The sequence below is a fragment of the Nannobrachium achirus genome (genome assembly GCF_963921795.1).
Source record: "Nannobrachium achirus genome assembly, chromosome: 7".
NCBI lineage: Eukaryota > Metazoa > Chordata > Actinopteri > Myctophiformes > Myctophidae > Nannobrachium > Nannobrachium achirus.
In genome coordinates, this window is record NC_137816.1 from 2,643,327 (window position 1) to 2,653,253 (window position 9,927).

Genomic DNA, 9,927 nt, shown 5'->3' on the forward strand with positions numbered 1-9,927 from the left:
CATGTCATCAACATGCATCTGTCCCATCTAGCGCCACCATCAGGCCGATTTTTGCAAAACACATTTTTTGGACACTGCTCCTAGAGATTTTGCCCTGAAATCACGCAAAGCGGTACACAGTATCTCTAAAGTCATGTCATCAACATGGATATAAAGAAGAGAAGTTATTAATTATCTGTTGCTTCCCCTTCCCCTTGCTGTTCAAACTGTTTTTCATTTATGACGTCATTGATCGTACATCTGGATGATCCAATCAGACAGCCGATTTGGATGTGCTTTAGTAATTTCTGTGTACTGTATGTACTGTATGTCATCAAAGCATTTGATGTGTAGACCTATTTCTGTTTGTTTTGATTTTTGTTCTCATAATGTTTGCTTACAAAAATAATATAATTATTAAAGAGATTTCAGTTGCTGGCTTGTTTTCTTCTAGAACTGTTAAACATAAATGTTGACTTTTCTACTTCTCAAAAACCAAAACACTAATGTTAGTGTTATTTTTGGATAGACTCACTGAGTCAGTTCCTCAGCCATTGTCTTCATAGGAATAAACAAATGGCCAAAAGTGTGTTTGCCTTATTCACCCAACTTTCTTTGGAGATCATGCTTGTAATGTCTATATACCATAGCCAGGCAATAAGCCAAGTGTTGGGGTTGATTTAACCCATTTAGGCCTAGAATTATTGAATGCTTTAACTATTGAAAAATAGCAGATATACAAGCTCACAGCGCGGCACCGAGTGCCGCGCTGCCAGCGGCGGCGGACCGTACACGCAGACTACGCATGCTGCGTAGGGCCCCGCCGACCAAAAAGGCCCCCCACCGCCCCCTCCTCAGCAGAAAAGAACTACTGCTGCATGGTTAATCGTTTTCAAACCGAAATCGCGATGCGAAATCCCGCGATTAGCGACTCGCAAAGGCCACGGTTTCTCTGCGAAGTAGACTTCCCAAGCAATATGGAGACGTTTTAATTTTTGAAATCCCTTCATAATTGACTAAGGAATGATCAAACTGTGGTGACTTTCTTTGCTTCCGAGCATCCACACCGCTGAAAGTGAAAGTGAATTTGGCACAGTGGCCACTGTGCAGGACTCTGCCAGTGCGTGGGAACTAGGGGTGCTGCAGGTGTTCCAGCACCCCATGGGGAAGTTTTCATTTTTTTATTTAAATAAGAAAAGAACAAATCAAACATAGCAAAAATACGTTGCCTGTTGTTGTCGTTTTTTATTTATTCATTTATATATATATATATATATATTTCCATTATAAAATGGATTAAAAAATGATAAAAAATATTAGGCCTATTATTTTTTTCAGGAAGGCCCCATAGCAGAATCACGCTTAGGGCCCCCATGGGCCCAGAAACGGCTCTGCGCGCTGCGAGCCTGTAGATCTGCTAAAATGTGTGCAAATCTTTGAATATATTTATTTTCAAAGTGAACTCAAATTTTGCTTCTGGGGGGGGGGGGTCCCTGGAACTAGATATTTTGAGATGGGGGTCCGTGGCCAAATAAATACTATTTTGGGGGTCCTTCACGTGAAAAGGTTTGAGCACCACTGACATAGTAGTCTCTCAAGAACAAACTAAGTGAGCTCCAGTTAAGTGAAAAGGACCTTTTCTTTGACGATGGCTAGCCAGGTTGCTGACACAGAAACATAGGTTTTTCAAAAAATCTTAGAAGGATTCAAAAGACACTTATAGAATCGGGCCAAAATTCTAATTGTCACGATTTTTCAAAAATAGCAGATCTACAAGCTCGCAGCGCGGCACTCGGTGCCGCGCTGTGAGCTTGTATATCTGCTATTTTTCAATAGTTAAAGCATAAAATAATGATACACAATATAGTGTACCCGTTCTGAATGCTTATTTGACAATCACTTTAATGGAGTTCACTTTGTTCCTGTTACAGGTTCGTATGCTTTGTCTGCAAGTTTAACCAGAAGAGCCAGCGCTGGACTGGGTTGCGGTGGTCATCATCAACAGGATGTCGAGCTAGTTGACAGTTTCTTGGTAAATGGAATAGGGGTGAGTGCCTGCACAATTCATACATTTTTACAGTGGTGTACAGTAACTAAGTACATTTACTCAAGTACTGTACAGTTTTGAGGTACTTTTACTTTAATGGAGTATTTCCACTTTTCAATAATTTTACTTCTACTCTACTACATCTCAGAGGCAAATATTGCACTTTTACTCCACTACAATTTTTTGAAACTTTTAGTTACTTTGTAGATTTTGATTATTGTTATAAAACATACATTAACCCCTTTAGCCATATACTGTATACGTTTCAGCCATTTGAAAATAGCCAATGTACAAGCTCTGTTTTCAAAAGATTTTTATACATTTGAAAACTTGGGACATTCTGCATGATGTGTTCTTTCTACTTTTGGTACTATTTGATACCAATACTTTTGTACTTTTTCTCAAGAAAACTTAGAATTCCGGATTTTTACTTGTAACATGTAAAATGTATTTCTACATTGCAGTATTGATACTGTTGGGGGGCCGGTTTGATCAAACGCGCGATGTGGGAAAAGAATCGGAGATATAGCCATTCTTCTGCAACCAGGATGAGCTCACGGAACGTAGATTAGACGCGGCCTCTCCGCGGACTTGTACACAGTGGCGTACTGGCTAAGTCCCCGCCTAACCTTAACCCTAACCTCAGTAAAACTAACGCTGGTGACATGCTAACCTGCCGACGCTTTTGGAGCTCGGCGCTGGAAATTCTAACCTGCGGACGCTCCGTCTTTCCGTGAGGACGGAGCAACGCTGGTGATGCTAACTTGGTTAAATGCTAACCTGCTAGCCTGGCCTCTTCACGGGAAGACGGTGGTGAGATGCTGCGTGCGCGTTTTTCCCAACGAGTTTGAGCACACCGGTGGGGGCGTGGGGGTGTGGGGGGAGGACGCGTCTTTAGGACTGGGACGCTCTGGGAGCTCGCCCTTGCTGGCCAGGATGTGTACAATTCAATGGGGAGACAGAAGTCACCAAAAGCGGCTTTCGCGAGGCTTCATGGGAAATTGAGTTTTGTCCTTCACCCCCACCCGTGGGAGCGCGGGGGTCTATCGGTTACCATGGTAACCAGTTAACACATCCCTGGACTTGTTTAGCAGTGGATGTGTTCAAAAAAATAGTACTTTTTCCATCACTGAATTTCTCCCCATCGTTTTATAGCTGTTATGAAGTGATCTATGTCTCTGTCTCTTTAACTGAACAAAATGCAGAAGTTCGTCTGAGCTCTTTTAATTTCCTTATCTGTTAGGAAGAAGGAAGTCTTTGAACCCTGGCTGTATCAGGCCGGTAATTGGGAGGCTGCATGCAGAAAAAAGTTTTACTTGTGCAAATTCATAGACACTGATCAAAGCCTTGCCCCACACAATTCCTTGTAATAACCTCATCTGTAGGCACATAATTTAAACTTTTCAAATATGCTTCATGGTGGCCCTATAACACAGTGGTTTTCAACCCTTTTCATATCAAGGTCTATTATTTATTTAGTATTGGAGCCACTGACCAACATTTGATGAGATTTAGCCTCTCAGACCCAATAATTAGAATATTTTGTTATTGTTGGATGCAAATTTGTCCACAATTCCATGCTGTATTGATGTGGTACCATAGGAGATAACAGGCAAACCGTAAAATGAAACCAACTCTCCATTTAGCTGCCGACCACCTGGAACCCCCTCAAGAACCACTGGTGGTCCCCGGACCAGTGGTTGAGAACCACTGCTGTAACCGACCACTTTACATTTTGGTCAGTGTCTCTCTTGAACCGTAGATCGTACAATCAAAAACAAAATTCCCCTGGATTCTGTCATCAGGAATGACACAACTGCCCACATGGGCCATTTCCACACAACTATATGCTCTGCCATTTATCATTTTCTTCAAATCACACATTTTTGTTACTACTACAGATTTTGTCCAGGATTCATTTTACACATCTCTGGAGTCATGTGATTCAGATTTGTCATATTCCAATTCCAATTGGATATGATTGCCTTCCAAAGTTTAAGAGAGCTGCCTATCTTTACAAAAAATGCACAAAAAGCATTTCCGATTTAAAGATTTGGAACACACATTGAGGGGCCTCTAAACACAGAGCCAAAAGTAATTGCACTAACGACCGTAGGGATGTATCTATTTTGCATATACCCCTGGTAGAGATATACGCCCAGAGAATCTTGTAGCAGGTGGGGCTGTCAGTTCTATGATAAAAAAAAGAAATCCAAATCGATTAAAATATTATAATTCATATTAATCTGAAACCTAGTCTTTACTCTGGTCATTAATAAATTCCATAACATTCTGTCTCCATCATTGATGATGTTATTATGTAGGCCTGTGCAAAAAAATCGATTCACTATATTATCGCGATGTTAAGGCCGGCGATTCAATTAATCGATTTTCAAAGTTCAGAATCGATTTTCCCGATTTTATTTCTCTCTCTCTCCCTTTGGTGCGACCTGGTTGGAGGATGAGTAAAAAAGAATAAATGCTGGAGGATCGCCTCTCTCTCTCTGCTCTCTGCCTGCTGCTGTGCAGAAGAGCCTCGTTCGCTCGTTGCTCCTCCTCTCTCTCTCTCACACACACACACACACACACACACACACACACTTAACTATAGCGGAGACTCATCGTGGAGCGACAGATTCACTCTCTTTCTCTCTCGCTCACCATGGATAGATGAGATCTCAATTCTCAAATAGTCTACTAACCTTTCTTTGTATAACCATGCTTTTGCTGTTGTCACCTCGAACTGGATAATCTATAATCCATGGAGCTGTACGGGTTGAATCGCTCGTGTATGTCTTCAACCTCAAGTTAGAGACATTAAACTACTGTTACGTGCGAAACAGCTGTGGCTCGTAACGTTAAGTTCCAAAATGCGCATTTTTTTACTTCATAGACAATCAGCTGAAATGAACGCACCTGCTAAACTTTTCTGTCTTTGACGTAGCATGTGTTCTGTGTTGTTAGTGCATGCGTGCTGCGTGCGTGCGTGTGTGTGTCCAAGTGAATGCTTTCTATGATATCAAGTAGCCAGCTACTTCCCAGTATCTCCTCTTGAAACTGACTTCTACTTCACTCCAAAAGGACAGTTTTATTTTTCCATCCTGAATGGCACTAGGCCTAAATTAATATTATTATTTCATTTAGTCTACAGTAGCCTACGTTGTGCATTAATGCAACTGAAAGTCAAAGTTCTAGGTATTACAGTTATATTGCCTCTGTTAAGGCTCATTCCCACTGGGCCAGATAACAGATTAAAAAAAATCTCTTTCTCCAGATATTTTTCCATTCAAAGTGGATGGTAGATATAGATAAAAAAAAAAAGAAATCGTCCACAGATAGAATAAATATCTGTGGCAGATTATTATTATTTTCATCTGTATCTACCATCCACTTTGAATGTGGCAGATATTTTGTTTGGCCCAGTGGGAATGGGCCTTTAGGCTAGATATTTGTTATTTTTTCTTGAATTAATTAGTTAGCTTCAATTAACTTGAAGCAAAAATACATAGGCTAATACAGCATTTTGTAGTTATCATGAGACATATTGTTATCGAGGTATTCAACACTATATTGAATATTGAAGGCTTTCCTAAAATACACAGCCTTAGTGTTTTGTCAACTACGGCTGTTCATGCAGAGAAACCCAAAAAGTTTGGGTCATTGTTAATCTTTAGCCTACATCAAGGCAAACTATGGTATGGAAATGAACACAACTATCACCAGCATGATAAGGCTATCACTATACAAAGAAAAAGATGGTGCTACCTAATTTCTGGTGGTGCTACAATGAAAAGGTAGGTGGCACCAGTGCTACCTATGAAAAAGTTAGTCTGGAGCCCTGATTTGGCTGCATTGATTTTGAAGTATATAACTTTTAATGTTTTATATTGTTTAGAATTGTTTTAAAATGTTTCAATATAAAAAAGCTGTAATTTTTGGGGAAAAATCGCAATAATCGTGATTCGAATCGCAAATCGCAGGATAGCGCAATTAATTGTGATATAATCGAATCGTCACCCAATGAATCGAAATCGAATCGAATCGGGAAAAAGTGAATCGTCACAGGCCTATTATTATGTAAGCAAAACAAAATAGAGTATAATCTTTGCACTTTAAATATTGGCAGTCGGCAATCCTTACCCTGCCCACTCACACCCTACCCCAATGCTACAGATTAAATAGAAGATTGCATGAACTTGAAATAGTGTTGAAGAATTAATCATGTCTTGAAACAATTTAAAGTTGTTTTCACTTCAGTCTGTTTAACAATATTGAAAGGAATTCTTTAGCTTCATGGTCACTGAATTAAAATTTGGACCCGATTGTCAAGATTTTTATACTAAAATGGAGAGTCAAATCACGACAGAATCAACTTTATTATCAACCTTTCTCTGTCCCAGCAACACACTCTCGCAGGTTCTAGCACCAGTAAACATAGGACGTTCGCGAGATTTGCCGCGAGATTTGCCGCCACACACTGACGCCCACTTATACTACTACTACTACATTTGTAGGATTTGTCTTCCGTGTGTGTACCATACCACTCTAGTGGCTCCAATTGGGATGGTCTTCCTTAATTAATAATCTTTGGTGTTACACCCTGTCTCCCTCCCCATATCCTGTCAATCTACTGTATACTATCAATAAAGGGAGAAAAAGATAAAAAAATCTAACCGCCCTGATGGGGATGATCCAGTACGAACCAATCGCGAATAAGAGTCCCACTTTGGCAACGTCCCCATCTCAGAAAATGGCTGCACTGAGAGGGCTTTCAGAAATTCTGACTGAATAATGGAGTGAAAAGAAATGAAAATTCAGGAAGAGGCTATTTCACTGCTGGTTGTAGGTTATTATTTTTGCAGATTTAGTGGCAGGTGAGACAGACCTATTCATTGGGGGAGCGTTGCTATACAACACTGGCAGCCGACTAAATGAAGGCCATTCCAGATCTAAAATCTTTTTCCCCCCTCCAGGATCTGATTTATTACAAAATCATATTTGATGCCTGTGGTCAATTCAAGCAATTCAATCATATTCCTCACAGGACTGCTTCCAGTCAACACAATGTAAGATTTTACTTTGGTATACAACTGTAATTAAGTGGTCAACTAAGCAAACTATAATTAATATGGGTCAACACATTTAAGCTCCTTCCCTTGCAGTAGGCCGACATCCAAGTGTGTAAAACGGGTGAACTTATTGGACCCTGATGAAGGCGCTTGAGCCGAAACGCATTGGTCACATGTGCGTTTTATAACTTTGCCAAGCAAAGCCATGACAAAAAAAAGGCTTTAAAAAAACTGAGCAGAGTGCCCTGGATATTTCTTAAGTTCACCTGTTTTTCCACTTCGATGTCAGCCTACTACAAGGGAAGGAACTTAAATGTGTTGACCTACAAGCTCACAGCGCGGCACTCGGTGCCACGCTGTGAGCTTGTAGATCTGGTATTTTTCAATACTTAAAGCATAAAATAATGATACGCAATAATGTGTACCCGTTCTTATGTACGTGTCGATTCTGGTGATGAGGTCAGAGCCCATTAGTCCAGTCATTTTAGGCCAAAATTAGGCCAAACCTGGAACAAATTGCAATAGTAGCAAACTCAACTGATTTTGTAAAAATCTGCTTTAAGTGGGATGTGAGGGGTCAAACTAGGGGTTTTTAATTATTTTGAATCCATTGCAATCATTTGTTTTGCACGAAAAACATTCCTTGGGCCAGAAATGGCCACTCAAAACGTCAATTTTCATCAATTTTCATCAATTTTCAGTCTTTTGGGGTCCGTTTTTAGCCCAAGGAATGTTTTTCATGCAAAACAAATGCTTGCAATGGATTCAGAATAATTAAAAACACCTAGTTTGACCCCTCATATCCCACTTAAAGCAGATTTTTTTTCAGTCATTTTTTTCCGTTATATTGTAGTGTATAGTAATTGAAGGTAGATAGGTCGTTTTCAAAACTTTGCCCCGGTGGGATTCCTTGGGACTTTTTTTCCCTCACTAAGGACATAATGAGGATACAAAATCAGTTGAGTTTGCTACTATTGCAATTTGTTCCAGGTCTAACCCTAAAATGACTGGACTACATCTGCACATCTCTAGTGGGCATGGTATTAAAAGGAAAGGCCTACAGTTCAGAACTGTGGTTGCTTGATACCGTGTTACACCTTTAATTAAACCTTACTTTATTTTACATCTCTATATTTTTGCAGTACTTACATACTGTACCCTGAAGTATAATGCTTGCAGCTATGGCTATCCACCGGTGGAGGCATGAAATGAGTGAGAGAGTACAAACATAAACAATTCCTCTCCCCATTTCTCTTGCGTCTCTCTGTACAGTTGGAAGCCAGCATAGTGGCCAAGGCCCCCACACAGCCCATGAATTATTAACAAGGCCATGGAGTCCATCATCAGGAGGATAGGGTGTTAAGAATGAAAATCATGCTGGTTCATTCCGTCCATCCATCTCTCTCGCTATCTGTCTCTCTCCCGTGATCATTCAAAATGGGCCTGTCTACTGTAGAAGGAAAGTAAAGGAATTATTAAGAGCCCACTAAGAAGAGCCATCTGTTCACCAAATGTCTTTTCTTTTCTTTGTGATGACTTCACGCCCCCAAGTTGCTCTTCAGATGCTCCCCTCCACTGGTTTCTCTGTACGGTACAGTACGGTTCCACAAGCACAGGCTGTCCTTCCAGATAACGGCAGGCTACACAATCAACCACCCCACCTTTCCCTCCTTGTTTTTAAAATGTGGGCTGTTTCTCATTGATTGCAGTGTTAATTTTGACAGCCAATTTTGATTTAGTTTAGTCAGTCTTGAATAAAACGACATTTAGTTTTAGTCTATTTTCATCATCTGACACTTTTTTAGTCAAATTTTGACGACAAACATTTGGCGGACCTAACAAATCTACAAGGTCACAAATGCTGTTTTCAGAGCGAAACACATCATTTAGTTCTACTGGCTCTCTTCTCCACTAGTCCCTCCCTAACATTTTAGTCTAGTTTATAAATGTTGATGAAATTTCAATATATTTAGTCATATTTTTAGTCTTCGTGGCTTAGTTTTTATACATTTTTTGTCTTTGAAAAAAGGTAGTCGCTGGACAGTTTTTGTCATAGTTTTAGGCCCGCAAAATTAACACTGATTGATTGAATACTTAATTGACAGTTTGTAAAAAGTACAGAGGTGCATTTATACAATAATGCTGAAAGGATAACATAAAAAGCTGTGAGGGCTTGTTTCCATGGTGGTCCTGTGTATTCAATTCACAGAGACATACTCATAGTTCCGCCGATTTAAAATGAGCCCAATACGGAACTAAAACTTCCTATGATTGGCCGCTAGTTGCGCTGTTTTCCCCCCCGGCCGATCGCAAAAAGAATTGTTCTCCATTGGACCCCATTCATTTTCCCCTTTCGTTTTCTAACCTTAATTAACACTTTCATACATACTTTATGGTTCCTATCGCTAGTTAAAAATTGCCTTTCAATCACGATGATATGCGTTTTGTGAAAATAAGGTCCCATTTATGTTAAAATTTATGATAAAGTTGCGGGGTGCGTGGCCAACTAAACTGATCTTCTTCGTGTGCTGTATTTCGGGAGGCTCCGATCACATTCTCCCATGTATCCCTGCGTTTGCACGTGACCGTTGGCAGCCAATAGCATCCCCTGGTGCCTTTACAATCTATGATGGCAACACCCATGCCAAGGACCCATATTGTGTCATTTGCGCTGCATAGAAACTAATGGCTTTGCTTTGTCCATATCTTTTATACAGTCTATGTACTGTATACCAGACACGGATCTAGCTAGCCCTGAGCAGCAGGGGGTGCTCGCAATTTGCACGCGACCGCAGTTTTATTAATTTATTTTTTAAGTTTTGCAGTCATTTT

General features: G+C 40.3%; 1 protein-coding gene across 1 annotated transcript in view; it reads left to right on the forward strand.

Moving 5' to 3' along the window:
• glceb (glucuronic acid epimerase b) overlaps positions 1-9,927 on the forward strand; it is a 108,463-nt gene that overhangs the window by 59,402 nt on the left and 39,134 nt on the right. The window contains exon 2 of the mRNA XM_080730697.1: positions 1,911-2,026. The gene's annotated coding sequence lies outside the window, so the exon portion shown is untranslated. The remainder of the gene's footprint in view (positions 1-1,910; positions 2,027-9,927) is intronic.